General features: G+C 39.8%; 1 long non-coding RNA gene across 2 annotated transcripts in view; it reads left to right on the top strand.

Moving 5' to 3' along the window:
• LOC122769991 overlaps positions 1 to 20,355 on the top strand; it is a 42,318-nt gene that overhangs the window by 9,680 nt on the left and 12,283 nt on the right. The window contains exons 2-4 of one of the 2 annotated variants that reach the window (XR_006360485.1): positions 989 to 1,050; positions 4,151 to 4,238; positions 14,965 to 15,009. This is a non-coding gene — a long non-coding RNA (uncharacterized LOC122769991). The remainder of the gene's footprint in view (positions 1 to 988; positions 1,051 to 4,150; positions 4,239 to 14,964; positions 15,010 to 20,355) is intronic. The other variant, XR_006360486.1, reaches the window with a different exon arrangement.

The following is a 20,355-nucleotide window of genomic DNA, read 5'->3' as shown; positions in this document are numbered from 1 at the left end:
TCATCCAAACACAGCAGCAAGTGCAGTGCATTTAGATAGCGTGAATAGAACCTATACTGACAGAATGGTGAAGAATAATGATTTAAGTGGCTTTAATGTTGATGCCAGCAGAGAATGACCAGACTGATAGAAAGACAACAGTATCACTGAATAACCACTATAACACAGATGGGCCACAGCATCAGAAGATGTCACCAGGTGCTACTCCTTTCACTTTAGACATACTAAATAAAATGTTATGGCAGACAGATATTCAGTCATGGCAACAACAGACAGACGGTCTATGTTAACATGAGATGTCAAATCCATAATACATTTAATATGGAATCAATCAATGCAAACAAAAGAAAACGAAACCTGCACACAGGGGCGTCATTTGTCTTCTGTATAATTTGTCTCTTACTTCTCTTATGAAGTGTCCTAAAAGTCCTTTGATGCCAACTGATGGATGATGGGTGGAGATTTTTATTTTTTTAAGACTTGTTGGCGAAAACCGCGGTTTTCTAAACAAACGCTTCTCTGTTGCTCTGCTGCAAATGATTCCACTCAACACTGACCCAATTGTTGGACAAAGACCGGAGGGGACATTTGGTACCACTTATTTTTGAGGGGTTCCATATGCTTCCTCAATCGTTTTAGGGCTTCAAGGGAGGACACCTGAGATTTGTCTTCATCTGATAATGTTCTGTGGGAACACTTATGTGATCGGCTTTGAGAGCAGAGGAGCTCAAAGCAAACCTTTTGTACCAGTACAGTCAAATCCACTGCTTCTGCGGTTGTGATGTGTGCAAACAAATAAAATTCACCAACCGCCAACAGGTCCTCGAGGTCTGTCCCTTCCCACTAATGGCCTCAGTCCATCACCAAGGCAACTACACACTGTTAGTTTGTAATGCAATGACAGATAAATAGTTTGGTCAGTTCTTTCTGTAGCCCACTTTTATTGTTGTGGTTCGCTCACATCCTGTGCGTTCTCGCTCTTTTTCAGAATCTCATGCAAGCTCACGACCCGCACGCTGGAGCTTGGACGTTACAAAGAGACTTGGCACGGTGAGATTTCTAAACATGAAGAGTCCCAGTCATCCGGGGCATCCTTTTTTTTGCATATGACACAAACAGACAAACAAAAACTCAACTCTCTGCACAAGTGGCACTGGTCTGATGGTTGATGTGAGTCATTGTGACGCAGAAACCAGGACAAATACTCATTACAATACTTACTCTTGTTGTTCTGTCGGGTGGTGGTGGTTTAATGGAAAAGTAAAAAAAAGAAGAGAAGAAAGAACCAAAGTTATTAGCTGTACAGGGTCACAGGTAAGAGGTACAACCTGGACAGAGTAGACAGAAATATATTAATTTAGACTTTCCAGTTTACCCGAACACAACATCATGCATTCATACCAGCCCTTTTTAATCGAGCCCTAGTTCATTTTCTTGGAATGTCTGGTTTGTTTGGGGTGATGTGAATGCGCAACCTGAACTGTGAAGAAGAGAAATCTGGTCCGCCTAGAAACGTAGGTCTCGGTTCGCTTCAAGGGAACCAAACACAGGAAGCGGACTACAGCGCAAGGCATTGTGGGTACAACGCAACCAAAACATACGCGAGGAGGGGAATACGTTATACGAAAGGGGGTTTCCTCTCTAAATGATACCTTTTTTACGAGTTACATTTTAATGTAAAGCTTTGACTTGAATAATAAATAACCTCGGCACACATTGTCACACAAGTCAGTTTGAGGACATGTCCTCACTTCTTGCACTAAATATGCCCTGAAATTGCAATAATAATATGTGCAACTCTTCCAAACCGCCTTCCTCTGAGGTTTCCTTACACGTTTTGCAGAGCCCCAGATGGCTCATTGTGTGCAGAATTATTTATTTAGTGTCACTACTGTGTGGCTCTTCGAGTGGTCCGTTCGGTCTCTAGCGGTCAAGTCAACAAGAGTGCGAGAACAGGAAACACATCGTTCATCATTAGAGGACTCGCTCACTTACAGAGCATGGTCTGACCAAGGATGATAATTATTATAATGATAAAATGATACCATGATTCACACAGCTGAGTATCACTAACCGTTGATTTCATACTCGTTCTTGCTCTGAGTAATAACTGACTGCATGTGAATGATGTGAAGTGAAGGCCAGTACCATACAATTAACTACACTGATGAATGCACACTCACATGAAGATACTGTAAATCAGAGATCTCAAAGTCAAGGCTGCACCTCGATTTTACACAACTTATTATTGAGTTAAAATGAAAACTCACCTCCTCTTCCCTGAATAATTGTTCAGTGTTTTTTTTTTTTTACATTTGTCCATGTTATTTAGTTGGTACGCAAGCTTCCCCTGGTGGTACTTAAGTTTTTTGTTTGTTAGTACGGTCATTAGCATTAATGTTTGTAGTGATGCTACTTAGGACAGTGTCCTTTATTGCAACAATCCGATCATCTAACTCCGTGGTTTTCAATCCACCAGGCGGGCCTTAGGCAGCTGCCTGCTGATTGGCTACTGTCTGGAACTTCGATGGGGAAAACTTGGGGGAACAAGTTCTAGACGTACAACAACAGTGCTCCAAAACTCAGAAGCCAAATCATTTGCAATTTGTGTATTTTGATTTTGGGGTTCATTTCTGTTCATTCAATTCATAACGTGTTGCTTGCTCCGTGAAAAGTGTTGACACAAATCTAATTCTATAGGGACTGGTAGTACCACTGGAATATTCAATATATTACTTTTAAATGTCGTGAAATATCATAAATAGTGACACTTCTATCACCAACAGCTACTGAATAGTTGTTTTTCCTGTTGTTCCACTTGACCAGACCATACATTCATCCGTCTCCAGGTCATTTGAGTTTGAGACACGTGGTGTAAGTTATATATTATGACACATAAGTGTAGAATTTAACACCATTAATGCAATCAGTGTCATGTTAATCGATTAGAACGCTGTGAACTCAGCTGTCTGGAAACATACGTGAAAACAAATCCCCGCCGTGGGATTGACAAAGTACATGGGATCAGGGAAATTATGACAAATGATGTGGGAATATAAAATGTGCAGCACCATGTGTTCTCAGCCCATGGTCCCACAGTATATGGTGTCATCTAAGATTCATTGCAAACACCATACGAGCATACTGTATACATTATATACTTGGCATGCAGCTGTACTCTTTATCAATGTCTTCCTCTGTTCTGTGCCTGTGTGTTTTGCCAACAATGTACTTTGCAAAACTCTGTGTGCTCGTAGCTTGTTGTCCTTATCCACTAGAAACATTTCTGGACGTATAATGAAATAGAATATCGGCTGATATTGCCTCCAGAATAGCAGAGAATTCATAAACACATAGTGAAAAGTACATCGTTTTATTACCTTTGTATTATCTTATAACTGCCCCGGTGGCATTTTTAGTGTTTCTGTGGAGCAGGACTTGACTCAGACATATTTCTCTCAGAGTGAAGTTGCAGTTTAGGAAAAAGGAAGTTATGTGAAACATATGGCAAGACTATTGGCCCTTCACTCACTGGAGAATGTTTTTTTTTGTGGTTAAACGAGAGAGGAAATTATTGTTATATATCTTTCTTTCTCAGCTCGTCTTCTCTTCTTCTTCCGTCTGTTCAAATTGTGTCATTGTGGTGATTTCCTCCTCTGTTTGGTGTTTGTGAATGGAAACAGTGCAGCATTATTTGTATTCTATGTCCTGAATCTGAAAACAGGACAGGCAATACTATCACACCTGACAGAGGGAGTGTTTGTGTGTATACAGCAGCAGCAGCAGCAGCAGTGGGGGGAAGAAGTTTTTATCCTTTTTTTAACTATTGACTGTAAACTGCAAATCAGACTCTCAGTGACCCTGACAAATACAGGATCATCTCATGGAATATGGCACTTTTATCAGTCCAATTTGTGATCAAATCACATCATCATTGCTTTTGTAAAGTGTCCACGAAACCCGAGGCTAATCGACAAACTGAGTGAGGAGGAAAAGATGGATTTGGAGAGTGATGGCAGGAAAATACTCACCCACAGATAAGGTCAGCACATCAGCTACATGACTGCAATAGCAGGGTACACAGAGAGTGGGAATGAGAAAGAGTAATAAAATATCTATTCAATATTTTTTGTGTTTTTTTATTTTACAGGACACTAGCAAAGGGCCACAAGCTGGAATCGAACTGTACTCACTGCATGCAGCAGCAACAATAAAGGCCTTTCATCATCATCTTAAATGTGAGTATAAATTTCTTAAAAGGTTTTTATAAGAGGGTACGTGCAACCCCGACTACTCTCTACAAGACACAGAGGGGGAAGTGCCAGAGTAAAACGTGCAAATACTCTCATAATCTTACATCTAACATGGATTAGGGAGGAGTTTTGCTCCTGCAAAATCATGAGGGACTGCAACGTGATTCCCTCACTGTTTCATACATACATAGCATGTACAGTACATGTACAGTGTTTTACAAGCCTGTGTGGACACAGCTGAGGCCTCGACTCAGAGCGGGAGGCAGTTTTATTAGCGATGTGAGAGTTTGACTTTACAGTCGCACTATGTCAAACATGTGCATTCAGTTACCTTTGTACAGAGTCGTACAAAGAGTCGTTAAACTCTAAATAATCAACTTCAAACCTTGTTTAAACAATTTAATTTTAACAGAAATACAGTGCATATCATGTATAATGTGATCTAATCTAGCAGAGTGCTGTAAAAGTAGAATTAGACAACATAAAAACATTTACACCAGGTACCAATTTGTCATGACGTAATCCAAAATAATCTGAAATAAGCGTCATCTCTGTCCATGAAAAACATTTAAATGCACACAAGTAACGTCCAAATAAATAAAAGTGGGTATATTTGACATCCCCAGAACACCAGAATAATAAGCCAGATAAATGTTGGTCTAGAGTGACATTTTTGGTCACATCACACTCAAATTCACAAGCCTCCAGTTTGGGGGAAAGTGGGTGAGACGTGTTCACATTAAATACCAAATGTTACCCCGAGGAAGTGACTCAGTCACGGTAATTGGAAGCAAACTTCAAAACAAATGCACAGAGTTCAAAAAGAGAACCTCCCCTGCTTCCTCTGTGGATGTAACAACTCCTTCACACTCCTCAGGCGCAATGTGACTTTCATCCCAATCACACTCCATCTGACATGAAACATGAAAACGCAGTGTTTCTTTTCTTTTCTTTTCTTTTCTCTTCTCTTCCTGCTGTATGCTCCATTGGATACTTATTCTAATATCTATGTTACAAAATAACACAGTGTCATATTGCACTGCTGTGACCAACAGGAAAACATTGTTCTTACAAAGGGAAAATAATCAGTGAGTACTTCAGTGTCTTTTCCCACGGAAGAGTTTTAGTGCCACATGTAAAAAATAGTCAGAATCCTTTTTAAATTTTTTTATTTGTTTTGAATTCTGACTTGAAGCTCAGAATTCTGACTTTCTTTAATCTCAGAATGCTGACTTTAATCTCAGAATTCTCTCTTTAATTTTAGAATCTCACTTTTTCCTTTAATCTCAAAACTCTGATTTTAATCTCAGGATTCTCACTTTTTCTTAAATCTCAGAAATGTGATTTTAATCTCTAAATTCTGACTTCTTTAATCACAGAATTCTCACTTTAGTCTCATAATTCTGAATTTTTTCCTCATAATTCTGACTTTAATCCCAGAATTCGGACTTTAATCTCAGAATCCTCACTTTTTCTCAGAATCCTCACTTTTTCTCAGAATTCTCATTTTTTCCTTTAATCTCAGAATTCTGAATTTTCTTCTCAGAATTCTGACTTTAATCCCAGAATTTGTGCTGTTTTATTTTTATTTATTTTTTACGTGTGGCCCTAACACTCTTTCATATTTTCCTACTAAGGGGAAAGAAAAGGGATAAAGTACTGTAAAGAAAGTTGAAAGTTGCAAACCGATGATATTCACAGACACATAAAGTGTCGGTGGAAGTGAAAGCAACAACAAGGATCCACCAAAAAAAAAGAATATTCTCTAAAGGATACAAGACTGTCTCTCAACATGACCAAAAACAGCATCTGCAACAACAGTTTAAAGCATGTCGAGGGGGGAAAAGACATTTCTGTAAGGTTTGCCTGTGCCGTGCAGTGGCGTTGTGACAAATGAGGGGACACTGAGAGGAATCCAGGTGACATTGTTTGGCTGACTGCCTTTTCTTTGCCCACCCAGGGGAGTAATTTCACACTGTTGAGAGGCTCCTGCACACATTTTTCAAACACAGAGAGGAAGCAGCTGGAGTGGATGGAAGAATTTGATTTCCCATGTGTGCAGCCGATGATAGGTCCGGTTTTTGAAAAGTTTTCATGGATTCCAGAAGTGGAGAGTTTTCTGGGAGTAAAAAAAAGCTTCACAAGGTGAAATGAACCCTCTCTGGGTAAAAAAGATGACAAACGTTTGGTGTGTTAGTCTAAAAATGGATCGCAAAAGAACTTGTCTTTTGATTGTATCCATTTGTGTTGCTCTTCTACTCCTGTTCTCTTTACTCAGACAATGTGAGGAGAGCGGGGAGGGATGAGAAAACACACAGGCAAAAAAAAGAGAAAGAGTCTGATATAAGGACGACACAGACCGTGCCTTTTTTTTTAGCTGAAGTCTCATATGGATTATCTATAGTTGCGCTTCCATTTTTTGACAGGTCAATTGAGCAGCACTACCTTGTTTTCCACCCGAAGATAGACCACAAAGCAACGGGAAAATAGTTTGTCTGTTATCATCCGAGGCTGCGATAATCTACTGTGCTGAAATATAAAGAACTACTGTCACAGGGAAACAAAGACACAGCATGAGGACAAGAGGCAATCACAAGAATATAAAGCAGCTTTGAAAAAGCTGTTTTATAAACCAGTGAAAATCAAGCATGGGAGCAGGCATTTCCCACAATTGCATGTAATCCAAAATAATCTGAAATGAGCATCATCTGTGTCCAATCATACACTATTGTTTTATTTGTCAATAATTATCTTTAGCTACCTTGACAGTGTTGCTCCCACGCTCATTTATATTTGTCACTATGTGAGGCAACACAGCAGAAGATGATGGTGGAGTAGCTTTAGTAAATGACTTCATTCTGTTCACCAGGGTCAAAGGTCAAACTCATGGTTTGACATAATCATAATGACTGAGGGGTAATTGCGGTCATTTTACTCTCAATAAACATGTCACATGTAGAATAGTGTGCTATCAATACTACTTTGAAGTAACGTTGTGTGTTTTAACTTAAAATGTAGACTTAAAATGTTTGTAAAGGAGGTTACATTTAATTATTTATGTCTCATTTGTATGTATTTGAACGTGGGTTCTGTCAAGCAGTACTATCAGACCTGACTGAGGGAGTGTTTTAACATTTATCCCATCAAACTGTTTACTTACTTTACACAGGTGCTTCTTTTGGCTTGTTTCCACCGGCATGCAAACTCCAACAATTACCAGGGAAATGTCTAAATTATCAATATTTAACAGTGGAGTCTGGTGTATTTCAGTCCAGTGACTGTGTCAGACGTGCAGCTGCACCCACACTGAGTAGGTACTATTTTTGTAGTGGAAAACCAACCTAAACCATGCCGTGCTCTGGCGAGTTGAGCAGGGACCATAGTGGAAAAGGGCCATTTGTGTTTCATACCTGTTTGCAGCTGTCTTGGTTTACTTGACCTATATTGCTATTGCCTTCATCCTGACATGAAATTAATTACTTCCTGTGTGCAGTGTGGGAATGTGACACGAGATCTTAACACCGCTACACTGTGAAACTCAGTTTATATTATATGCAGAATAAGTGCATGAAACAAACGATCACATGTTTTGCTTATGGAGGAAAATAAAAAAACTCAGACTAAAATTGCCTGGCATTTTCCTAGACTGGCTCCGTCTTTCGCCATCGTCTGCTTTTGTAATAATTTTATTGCGTCTGTCGTGCAATCCAGTCAAACACACACAGTCAGACGGAACACACAAGAAAGTTTAAAGCCTGCTGTGAGCAAAGTTTGCTCCCAGTAAAACAAAATACGAGGCAGGTCAAAAGTCAAAGGCAGTCGGTATCATTCAGTGAAGGCGAAAGAGTGGGAGACTCGGGTCAATATTGACTTTATTCGTGTTCCTTACATTCCTCTGACTTGGTGACCTGAGAAAGACAATGCAAGAACTGCAGAGTCCCCTGGACCTTTTATGTTCCTGTATACACCGTCAACAGTATTTATGAGTAGAGGAAAGATTCGGGAGAGTTCTGTTAAAAAAAAGGTCAATATACGCTCCTAGAAAAAATATACACACATGCATACTTGTGTTTATATATATATATACGGAGGAGTATTAGGGCCACATGTAAAAAATAAAATAAAACAGCATGAATTCTGAGATTAAAGTCAGAATTCTGACTTTAATCTTAGAATTCTGATCCATCCATTTTGTACCACTTTATTCTCCACAGGAGGGTCGTGGGCAGTGCTGTGCCAAACTCACCTGACATAGGGCAATAGGTGGATAATTCTGACTTTAATTTCCGAATTCTAACTTCTATCTCAGACATTAATCTCAGAATTCTGACTTTTTCTTTAATCTAAGAATTCTGACTTTTTCTTTAATATAAGAATTCTGATTTTAATCTCAGAATTCTAACTTTTTTTTCTCAGAATTCAGACTTTAATCTCAGAATTCATGCTTTTTTTTTTTTACATGTGGTGCTCGCTTCCATACATATTTGTATTTGTACACACAGAAACGTGTGGCTTGAGTCATGCTTAGCGAAACAGGGCCTTATTGAGCTATGATTGGCTGGTCACATTGACCACAGCACATCATCAATCACTGCCGATTCCAGGTGCCCCAGTTTTTTCCCCCCTCTGCTTATTAGTCTGTGAAGGGCCAATGCCATGATAGATATCACCATAGGGATATTGTTTATCTGTGCAGGGGGGAGGGAGGCAGGCGCCACCCCACAATTTTAGTAGTAAGATGTAAAAAAACAAGGAGGTTTAGAATAACAGTACATGTTATACACTGGGGACTGTTGCCTTGCACTGAGAGTAAGATTGAGTTCATTGCATGAGAAACACACCATTCCACACTAAAGATTATTGGATCCAGCTCCTTTATGACCCATGAAAAGGACACTGCATTTAAAGACCCCTAAAGGAAGATAGATGCAGTGGAGTCATTCAGGACGAGATATCTCCTCTGCCTCATTTGTTGTTCAGCATGCAAGCGTACAGCAGCAGCAGCAGCTGCTGTGGGTAATTAATAAAGTCTAAACACTAGGTGGAGCTGTCTGTACAGTTAATGGACTGACGACAGGGGCTATTTTTCTTAAAAATGCAGTGACAAGTGCATGTTTGAATAGATTACACCCTCGTTCTAAACTTAAACATTTTATTTACATTACTTATTTTATCTGTTTAGGTGTGTGTTTTTATTTATTTATAGTATGAAATCAAATTAAAAATGACATTTAAAGGCAACAATCCATATGTAGGAATTAGACCATGGGGGAAAAAATAGTGTATAGAATTTCAACCCTCGAAAAATAAACGTATAAATGCCATTGCAGGATGTTACATTGCATATAAGAAAAATAGATCCTTGCCGTAACTCTGTCACTCAGGTTGTAGGTTAAATACTTCTTTTCAGCGCGTCTCTGCTGCCTTGTGCTTTTCTAAAAGCCCAGCTGCAGAATGTAATTAGGTGCAGTGTAAGGCAGAGAACAGCAGATGGCACCATTGGTCTCATCATAATCACTTGTGTGGCTTCGCCCTCGTCTGCATACAAATGGGATTTGAGCAGAGAGGCGGGTTGAAAAGGGTAGATACATGTGATCACTCTCTTTTCTGACCTCTTACACTTACAACATTGAATCTCCTGTTTCATATTTACATATCTTTTTAAATAATACACCATTTGATACCTGTTTTCTTACAGGGATACAATTTAGAGCACTTCAAAGACAGTCAAAAAATCAAAGTGGGCTCAGTGAATGACATCTGACTGAGGAAACACCCACTGTGCCTTTGCTTTGCATTGCATAGTGTTACACTGCGGTGACTCATTACATAAACACACGTGTGTTGTAACAATGTTGCAAGAATGTCAGCGTGTGGCTGGTGGTTTAAAATGAAAGATGCACAGCCAACAGACTCCTCCCCCCCACTGAGTTCAACAGAGTTTTGCTTTTTAGTATTTAATGTGCGCCCACAAACCTGTCGTCCGCGATGCGCTCTGTGTCTAAGTGTTTAATTAAAATCATTAAAGACTTTTACCTTAATTACTCTCATGGTTGGAACCTTAACTTTTTTATGGCAAAGTTATGTCTTTTCACATGTTTCAGTGAAATACCACCGAATGTGGCACTTTTTTTTTTATTGTTGCATTGATCATTTTAGATATTCTTTGGGCACAGACTCGGGAGTGAAATATTGTCTCTTGTTCATTCTGCAGTCCTGAAAAGTGTTACAGTTCTGTCAAGGACTATATCCTTGCTTTTATGTCATCTCTCAGGTGAACGCACAACAAAAGATACAATTAATGAGCTTAGTTGAAAAGGGAGAAAAAAAAAGTTGAAATGGACATCAATGAATAGGAAAGAGGGCATGAATAGCATCTTCAGATAGCAGTCGTTTATGTTTGAAAGTGGAAATCCTCTTCCAGTGGAGCTTGCAAATTGAACTGTGGACACAGAGAAAGGAGTGGATTCAAACATTTAAAGTATGGAAATTTTCCTCTCATGTGTCCAATAAATGTCCTGAGGTGCCTCGTCTTCTTCAAACCAAGCCATTTAAGAGAGTTTACAGGAAAGTAAAAGTTGACCACGATTTTTAGGAACAAACTTTGGCACCAGGCGGATTTCTGAAATGTTTTTGTTATCATTATTTTTAATCAGGCTGAATTAATTGCAACTCTCACCACTGAAACAACCAAAAATAGAAATTAAACTATTAACACCCCCCCCCCTTTTTTTTTGCATGTGAAATATCATAAAAGACCTTGAATGATTTTAATACTCACTGGTAAAAAAAATGCCCAGAATATGAATCTGGATTGTTTTGTGATGTTAATTTGAAAACAACCTTCAATACCAGATTAATTTATACATTTGTGGTCAAATCTATAAGTCTACATTTATTGTACGATTAACCCTTTAACACAGAGTGCATCACAGATGACACAAGTACACTTTGCTTTACCATATAACGGTTTCTAAAAGCAGAGAAATTGCAAGTCAAAGCCAACATGTAGTTATTAAGGTACATAAGTTAAAATTTTTTGGCCTGTTTTGGACATTGAGACAAAGACTCAAACAAATTATTATTTTAAATATGTTTTATACTGTTCACATTTAAATTTTAATGCGCAAAATCTGATGTACTACTGTGTTTTTCTAAATAAAATGTAATCATTTTAAATTGTTAATACACTATATTAACATGCAGTAAATTATAAATAAATGCCAGATATTGAAAGTTATTCTGGAAAAATGGGCAAAAGCAACTAACTCACAGGACATTTTCTGGCCCTTTTATGATTAAAATGAGCAACAAATCCAGGTTTGAAATGTTTTTTTGCACATATCCCTCTTGCTTTGATCTTGAAGACTCTCTCTAAAACACGAGAGAAAACACACTTGTGGTTATTGACGTCATCATTTTTCCCTTTTCAGTTTCTCGATACTTTCCACAAGACACTTTTGTCTTGAGTTGAAGAGCTCCCTTTTCCTGCCTGATCCCTTCACCTTTTGCTGTGTTTGCTGAGGAAGGAGTGAAGTGATATTGAGGGAAGGCTCTTAACTCCTGCACCCTCCTCCTCCTCCTCCTCCTCTTCCACCATCACCCCCTCCTCTGCTGCTACTGCTGCTGCTGCTTTCTGGCCCCTGCATTATTGAACATGCTGCAGCACGGCCACGGGGCAAGACTCCAGGTCACAACCACGGTCGTAGTGGACAAGCTATATTTAAAACAGGGTCGGGGCTTTTCTGAGACGAGCATGCAGCACACATTACATTACCATTTTATTTAAATCGTTTTTGAATAGATCCTCAATGCCTTTTGGATCCATTGATGTCAAAGGGTTCACGGGGGCCCTAATCCCCATCAACAAGAGTTAATGGGAAAACAAATTGCAACACACACACAGATTAATGATGTAGTGCACTTGTTTTTGTTTCTCGCTTGAATCAGACGTCTGGACAAAACCGTCACTTTTCCTTTTCCAACAAGAAACATGACTCATGAATGATTCTGTTGATCTCTCTTTGTCTTGTATTTTGAGACATTCAGCCCCAGAAACAAAACACCTGTTTTATCAGTGCTGCTGCAGGTCTAAACCATAGGCCCCTACAAGATGTGGATCATCAAGCATTTTCCCCCTCTAAAGCCCCCCCGAGGCATCGCTATCTTTCACACATGAGCAGACAAACCAATTCAATATCCTGCATTGTGCGGAGATCTCAAATATCTCGGCGAGACAATGTCATCGCGTTGCTCTTCCTCATGTGTGTGTGTGTGTGTGTGTGTGTGTGATCTCTCTCGCACCTCTGTCTTCCATCTGGTTGTTTTATCCAGCGAGGGATTTCAATCTTTCCACACCATGACTTTCCAGTTGTGATGTGTGTGACGCCCCATAATTAAAGAACCTTAAGGTTGCTGAATCCCTAGGTCACAGGGAGACAACAAGGGCAGAATATATTCACTTCTAAAAAAGTGGCCTGAGATATTAGACGCAATAGGATAGCGCTAGCGGTGTGTTGTGGAAAAGTTTGATGGAGAGATTCCTGTGTAAGCCAGCAGATGTTGCGGTAATGGAGCCCAAAGATTTTTGGACTCCTTTGTGTTCCAAAAACACAATAGCCTTTGTGTTTTTGCACAAAGGCTATTGAGAGGATATATGAGAATTGCGGGCGTGCTTGTAAGCAAGGATCTTCGAAAAACAGAAGAAACCACACAGTATTGCCGAGAGATTATTGCTAATGTTGTTGAGTGGCGGTAGAGAAATGGGTGGAGGATGAAAAGAACGAGGAATTCCACAGTAGAAACCACGACAGGTCGTTGAGATAAACGAAACCTTGAGCCTACTCCGGCCTTGAAAAAGTTCTGCCATAACTCTGCAAGTCCTGGAAGAGCTAATATCCGACGCAGCATCACTGAGGTTGAGGCCCGTTGGTTCTGGCACAGATAGCCTTTGTGTGATTTGTTTACGGTGGATTGCAGGTTGCGAGTCTTTGGGCACCCGCCTTCTCCAGCGGCACCATTGGGGATAGAAACCTGCTGGTTCTGGTTGGGGTGCTTGCAGCGAGTTGCCGGAAGACTCAAGGTCCGCTTTAAACCACGCCAGCCCGCCTGGCGCTGCTGTCATCCGCCAGTTGCAAGACAACTGCCGTTGAAGACTTGAAGGTTCCAAACCCTAGTAAGCCTGCACAGTTTTGTGGCGCCGACCACCCTCACCAGTCACAGAGTGAGTAGTAGCGGTGACCTGTGCGCTTGACCCACGCATGACCTTTAGTGTCATACCCAGGACACATCACCGAGGTGTTGTATTTACATGTATTATGTTAAGTCTACCTACCGGCTCTATACACGATGTGATTGGCCAAACCAGAGTTTGGATTTTGTAGCTCGCGAGCTAACGAGGAGTTTCTAGACGGAAACCCTGTCTGCAAATTAAATTTGCTACCACTAGGTTGCGTCTAGATTTCTAGGCTAGAGAGACACACGACTGAAAATGTATTTATTACAAACTGAACAAAATCATGTGCTGATTTAAAAGAATAATTCATTGAAAGTCTATAAAAGACTTAAGGGGGCGATTCAAGATGAGGACATTGAGCAGCAACAGCAGGAAAAGGACCACGATTAGAGTGATAAAGGATGAAGAATGATGGGTCAGATGAGACCGTGAAGACTTGGTGGTGATAATAATGAGGTGGACGGTGCAAGAAGGAAAGCAGGAAGATGGCATTATGAATAAAAAGGCTACCACATGATGATGATTGACTGAGGAGTTTGGTGCACTGCGGTGTCAGCCAAGTAAGTGACAGCCAGAGAAATGAAGTGCGTGAATAAAACTATGATCCAAAGCGTGCAACAGAACAGTCTTCCTGACCAAATCTATGCGAGAGCTTCATATTATATATTTGACTTTAATTTTTCATTTAGAATTTGGATGATGCAAATGAAAACCTCCAATTACACCAGGTCCTTGTGTGTATGTGACATTTGTGGAATGAAGACAAATGTGCCATCTGCACAACCTGGACGACTGCAGGCACAACAGGTTTGAATTGTGTTCTGTCCTGGAAATGCTGGCTCTGAGACAACGCTGGGCTCACTTCTTTAGTATAGGAGAGGATATATATATGTATAATGCATCTATATATGAGTCATTATCTCATCACTGCCACACACAGCTGCACAAAATGACGAGGGGTTGAGGAGGATGGTGCACTGGGAAACACTGAGCTGGAGAGTGCAGCTATTGAGTGAGATAAGTGAGTGGGTGTGTGTGATGATAGTTGCTGCAGTGACTGAGCTGTTCACTGTGTCTCGATGACCAGCTGGACTCAGAGTTTAGATTCTATCTCTTCCCTTCCACATGTGCGCACTCTGACATCTGTTTTACCTTCTGCTTTTGCATATCCTGTCTCCCATAAGTGAGGAAAAGGGAGCTCTTAAACTGCCCCAAATGACTACCACATCTTTATGCTGTTTATGTGTATATAACTGTCAGATTAGGAGGTTGGCAAAAGGTGTAAAAAAAAAATAAAATGAACGATTTAAGTCTGAAGAACTCAGTAGCGCTTGATTACCCAAAATATCGGGATTTCAGGATCACAGATGCCGCGATGAGGCAGTGTCTTCAGAGTCTCGTTTGTTGACAAACAGTATTCATGTCTGGAGGCTAAGAGAATTTACCAATTATCAACACTGTTCTTTTCCTCTGCAGCACCGACCAAACAACGGAGCCCAGACAATGAGGTCTTTGCTGCGGGTATAGCACTAACAGGGAACCAACACTATGAAGCAGTGTGTGTGTATCTTATAAATGGCAACACCAGCGTCACAAACCGCTGTGATATTAACGGTGTTTAAATACCATTTTTTTTCAGATTCTTGGTCGATCCTTTAGCAGGAACACAGTTGATTTTTAAGAAATACGATAATATATAATAAGTAATATGAATATTTTGATCAAGTATAGGTCTTTCAAAAAAAAGAGGTTGAGTATTTACCATCAGTGGAGCTCATTTTTTCATCTTCTAACAACCCACAGCCAAAGATGCAACATTTGCAAACTTACGCGAGACAGAGACTCAATGATAGATAGATAGATAAATATCAATATTGACACATTAACAGACAAAAACAATCATGTTTAACTATCTCCAAATTTAGTTTGCAATCTTTTGTGTTTTATTCATTTATTCAGTTAGGAGTTGATATGACTATGATCACAGCACAGCTGTGCTCAGTTTGATTTCAACACAGACATTTTCTACATGGAGACGTTTGACTTGAGGATATTTGAGTCGACGCTTGTCACCGACAACCAAATATTTAAACGTGTATTCAACATTTGCTGTGAACAGCTCGATAATAGAGCGAAACATGAAGCGATGGCACTTCACAACACACTTACTGTATATAATTAGCAACTATATCACGACATTAAACATGATGACAGAACATACAGTGAATACACAATAAGCATGTGGAATATATATAATGTGGCAGAAGTGAAAACTGTTGGCGATAATTAGCAGCTGCTAACCATATTGTCTTCTGTGAATGTATATCATGCTCAGTCATTGCACTGAAGTTTATGTGTCAATATATAACTAATACTAATAGAATCCCTAGGGGAGATTAACGGAAAAATGGGCCACAACATTGATTTGGATTCTTTTTTTTTTGCAAATTCAGGTAGTAAATAAGTTACACCACCTGTGTCCCTAAGACACACACAAAAAGATCGATTGAAGACTAACTTCAGTCAGATGCCAAAGGGACACAGATTGCCTCATTTTATTTTTTTTCAAAATTCATCGCAAAACTCACAACCGTGCCAAAATTTTAAGCAATTTGCATCAACACAGCCAAAGATGTCCACAAAGAAAAGTCCAAAAACACACACTTCTTTTTCTTAGCATTTAGAAAGTTGAAATAACTATAATCATAGCTGCCACTATAATACTTCAAAATCCTGAAGAAAGGGAACCTTCCTGAGAAAGGAAGACTTGAATCATAGCTGCAGTTTTTCCAGGGTCCACAACTCACCATTATAAAAAGCTATACATTATAATTATAAATAAATGTCCTTTACATTCAAGCCACTGCCCAATAACTTTCAGAGGGAATTCTTCTGCTGAATAAAAACAACATGTATATGGGGTAAATGCGTATTGCAAGTGGGTAGCAGAGTGGGTGACGTATAGACGTACGTAGCGTCAAGTGTTTTTGTTGTTTACTCAGAATTCCTCCGAGTAGCGGAGGATCTACAGCCGAGCTTGAAGTTCCGTATCTGACACTGTGCTGTGGTGCTTTCCTTCACCGATTGTGAGATGGCATGTTTTCACTCAGTACAAGCTGAGATACCGTTTCATCTACTTGTCTTTCTCTCGCTCGCGCTCTCTGTTTAGACTCATTGCCATGTTGTTGTTGTAGTTTCAGATTCAATTTGAGATTTCCATGAATTATTGGTATTGATGGCTTGTGCATGCTCAGAGATGAAGTTGTGCTGCCGGCTGTTTAGTTATGTGATGCTCACTTTCTGTATTTATCTGCCGCGTGGTGCGTTTATTCACTCACGCAGTATTTTGTGTCCGTTATCTGTGTATGAAAATGAAGTTCACCTTGCAGCTTCTTGTGTTGGGTGTTTTCAATCTATTACCTTGTAGATTACAGCCTACGCAGAGTGATGATTTGAAAACTGATTCTGTCAAAGACATGTTTTCCCTTTGGTGGTTTTGGTCGACTGAATTTGAAGATTACCTCGCTGAAATTTTGTTATATTTCTCTCATATCAAGATGCTGACCATAATCAATAATATTGAGCAACCTCCGAGGTGTGAAGGTTATGCACTCAGATTCCTAGAACTATATGGATTCCTTTTTCTTTTTAGAATAAAAAAGACAAACAGTTATGTTTTATATCATCATAACACAAATGATATCAGTATATTGTATATTAAGTGAGCAGAAAATGTACTCCACCTTTGTACAGCAGGTAGTATTTGGCACACATGTGAGAACGACTCGGGCTTACACAGCCCGGGGAGTGGTAATGCATATTAAAGAGTGAAGTAAACTGAACCGAAAATGTCTCAATAAAAAAAAAGAGCTGCAGCAAGCATATAGAGGGACAGTGAATACCGACTGAAGCATGAAATAAAAATAGAAATTGCTCTAAAAAGAAGGACACGGGGAGGGGGGGGGGCATCAAAAATACGACCGTGTAAGCATCTGTGCGTCTTTGTTTGTGTACCCGCGTGTCTGCGCCACCGGTTTAGAAGTAGAAATCTCCTGCAGGTCAGAAAACGCTTTGATACAGAAAGAATTAGTCGCTCATATGGAGCACAGGTGACAGATATGCATTATGCATGGGTGGTGAAGGGAAGGGAAGGCAGGATATAAAAAGAACACTAAGATATTCACAGTTACACACACGATTGAACAGAACCGCACTGTAATGCAACTTTATTACACAAACCTGAGACGCATTAACATAAAAGAATGCATTAGAATACGCCGCATACATCACACTACATATACCGTGTGCATATAAAGGATTCAGAGGTATTTATAGAAGCTTTTGTGTGTGTGTGTGTACAGTACAGTCATCTCTCAAACTAACTCCTCCACACCTGACTTTGTGCTCAGGCATCAGAGGCAGAGGCAGAGGGAGAGATAAAGAGAGAGAGAATGTCCGGTGGCAGAGAACAGCTTTTCAAAAGCAACGTCTCACGTCTCCTCGTCTGCTACAGTAAAAAAAATCTGTCAGCAGCAGTATGTCCGCTGCTTCTGTTTCCCAGAATCCCACAGAGAACTCATCGCAGGTTCACGTTTGTCCTCTTTTCCTTGGTGATTGATCGAGCAGGTACCCAGCGTTAGTTATCGTCACTTGGCACGAGTGTTGGCGATGTCTTTAATTAGCCGCGGAAGATTAATGATGCAGATTAAATGCCATTAGGAATATAAATGTACCACTTGGAATTATGCTAATTTTATGGAAATGGGGGTGATTTGGACACTTGTTTGCTTATGTAACGCGATGTGTTTGATATAAAAATGATCAGACTACTTAACTTTGAGTGCAGCAAACTTCTCTGCCTGTTCTGTTCAGGACTTATCTTTGACTGTTTACTCTTGTGCAGACCCACACAGAAGGACTGAATGGCCATACTGTATAACTCAGTGTTGTAATTTTCATATTTACTTATATTTAAAATACTTAAGTCCCTGTTCCACCTGTGGTCCCAGCTCGCATCGCCTTGCCTAGGCACGGCACATCACGGCACGGCACGGTACGGTACGGTTTAGGTTTAGGTATAGGTTTAATTAAAGCTATTTATTATGACCGGAACACATTTCAATAGAAATGAAAAAGTTTCCAAGTTCCACTTCTGTCTCCCCCTGCGCCAGTGGCTCATTTATCCAAATACTGTATGTGACAAAAATCATTGTAAGAGTCCTTTTCACATCAAAACCTCTTCTCTCTGGCAGTGAAATCGTTTCAATTATCTCGCTCTTTTATACAGAAACGCAGACTGCTATTTTCGGGTCATTGTAAAGCAATACGGAAAGAAATAGGATTAGATGGGCGTTTAGCGAGCAAAAACTCGCAGCCATTTCATTTTCCAAACACTGTTGCTGCAGTCGACGTCTGGTCGTAACAGAATGGCTCAATTCACTCAGTATCCATCTCTCCGATTGCATTTCAACGATCATATCACAGTGTCTGTGTGTGAGTCCGATCCACATTTTAGTGGTCTAATCAAATGTGGAGGGTTTGATTCAAATCCCTCTTGTAACTATACACACAAAGCAAATATTCAGTTTAAGTGAAGTGAGGAGCTCTACGAGAGAGAGAGAGATATATGCGGGAACTTAACTGGTTACTTAGAGTTCAAAGTGAGTGGCGTCGTGTGGGAAAATGTGTCAAAAAAATCGAGCTTTACTACCGAAGAACTTATTACACGCATATATTTATCTTTATCTTGAGTGAATATCACGTTACAAAAGCAGATTTCACACTCAAAAAAAAAAAAACTATTAAAAGAGAAAAGTCAAGTACAAAGTTGAACTAAGAGGAAGGTGTCACTGCAGTCGTAGATATGGCCATGCACTATGAGGGAGAACTGTCATAACAGATTTGTTTTTGTCTTTTTGCTAAGCCTTAACATTATCGACTTGGACCAGCAGGGCAGCAAAGTCAAAAAAGCAGCGGAGCAGAGTTTCCATTTTTTTGACCGATCACCCGCTTCACAACGCTGAGTGAACTCACAGATGTGTTGTTTTTCTGTTCTAGTTGACAACCCATGTGTGGAATCACGTTTACAAGAAAGCCACATGCAAAAACACTACAGTCTGTAATAAACCCGAAAGTCAATCTCTTAAATTAGATTTGAATCTATAAAATATATATATATAAAAAAAAAAACAACCTTATACGTATGTGATGTGTATTTTTTAGTTTGGAGGTCAGGGTAGACGGATGGGTGAACATAATACAAGGGAGTGACACTGAAAACCACAGTTTTCATACTGTTAGTCGACCGTTTTATACCACCTCTAAAACAAGCCTTTATTTAAGCTCCAGTGTTTAACTTCTGTCACCAAAACACTGCCACTTTCCTCCATCAACTGTGATGTAAAGACGCAGAAACACAGCTTTTAAATAATGGCTGTTGTCTAAAGCCATACAATGTCTATAGGTGTTCTTTCATGAGATGCACCTGTGTGTCATATCAGATGTTGGAGACAATAACAAACAACCTGAATGTCAGTATTAGTGCTTGTTACCATATCAACTTTATGTTGCTACTACATGTCAGTGTTGTGTTAATGAAACCGCTCCTGACAGGTTTTTAAACTAAGGTTTAACCTTTTTAATCAAACCCTAGGAAATGCAGGAAGTGGACTACAGCGCCACCCCTGGCAGGTTGTACTCAATTCCCCTGTAAGTCGCTTTGAATATTGGAAATGGTTGAGCCCATTGTTGCAGTGTATGTGTGTAGAATGTTCCAAAAAAAAACAAATGTTTTGAAAGTGTGGAAGCAAACTGGGAGCGGCTGAATGTTGCAAACCCCCCAATTGAACCGAGTCCCCAATCATATTA

This window comes from Solea senegalensis, linkage group LG5 (assembly GCF_019176455.1).
Source record: "Solea senegalensis isolate Sse05_10M linkage group LG5, IFAPA_SoseM_1, whole genome shotgun sequence".
Taxonomy (NCBI): domain Eukaryota; kingdom Metazoa; phylum Chordata; class Actinopteri; order Pleuronectiformes; family Soleidae; genus Solea; species Solea senegalensis.
The sequence above is the reverse complement of the archived record's forward strand: the minus strand, read 5'-3'. Positions and strand labels throughout refer to the sequence as shown.